Source organism: Salvelinus sp. IW2-2015, unplaced genomic scaffold, assembly GCF_002910315.2.
Source record: "Salvelinus sp. IW2-2015 unplaced genomic scaffold, ASM291031v2 Un_scaffold2557, whole genome shotgun sequence".
NCBI classification, from domain to species: domain Eukaryota; kingdom Metazoa; phylum Chordata; class Actinopteri; order Salmoniformes; family Salmonidae; genus Salvelinus; species Salvelinus sp. IW2-2015.
The window spans coordinates 70,640-71,721 of NW_019943870.1; positions in this window are offsets into that span (position 1 = coordinate 70,640).

Here is a 1,082-nt window from a genome sequence, read left to right on the forward strand (position 1 = left end):
TGGGAAAGTAATTTTGCGTTGAAAGTTGATAAACTTGTAAACTCACTTTTGAGAAAATGGCCTTTGAGTGTTTTGGTACTACTATTGGAGAGCCCATCTTTGTCTACACCCATTCAGCATCGTTTATACCTTCTTAAACTTWAGCCGCACCCATCTCTTTAAGGGTTGGTCAGAATGCACTAACAACAGCAGTCAAGCACCCGAGCTAACTTGCTAGCTACTTCCAGACATCTAAGTGAGAGAGAGAACAGCTCACAGAACATTACTCACACTAACAGAGCTGGTTAGAGTGTTATGTTATCCAGAGCRTTGGTGACTGCAACTGAAACTGTGCTGTTAGATTGTCCGTTCCAAATTTAGAGCGTTTCGCGTTCAGAGCGCACACCGGATGCTCTGGACGATGAGTTTACTGACACCGGCCATATTCAACGGGTGTTGAGCGTTCATAAATTCATCAGTTATTCTGCGCTCTCTGGCACACTCAGACGAGAGTGCTCTGAAACCGGAGTAGATGGCCAGACTGAATTTACGAATGCACCCGAAATGGTTACTTGCTGGAGTCTGTGACAATTTTTTTGGTCTTCCTCTGACGCCGCTTAGCATATAGGTCCTGGAAGGCAGGAAGCTTGGCCGCAGTGATRTACTGAGCTGTACGCACTACCCTCTGTAGTGCTCCATGCACCATGCTCTCGATGGTGCAGCTGCAGAACCTTTTGAGGATCTGGGGACCCATGCCAAATCTTTTTAGTCTCCTGAGGGAGAAAAGGTGTTGTTGTGCCCACCATAACTGTCTTGCTGTGTTTTACTGCCAACCTACAAAGCATTACATGGGCTTGCTCCTACCTATCTTTCCGATTTGGTCCTGCCGTACATACCTACACGTACGCTACGGTCACAAGACGCAGGCCTCCTAATTGTCCCTAGAATTTCTAAGCAAACAGCTGGAGGCAGGGCTTTCTCCTATAGAGCTCCATTTTTATGGAATGGTCTGCCTACCCATGTGAGAGACGTAGACTCGGTCTCAACCTTTAAGTCTTTACTGAAGACTCATCTCTTCAGTGGGTCATATGATTGAGTGTAGT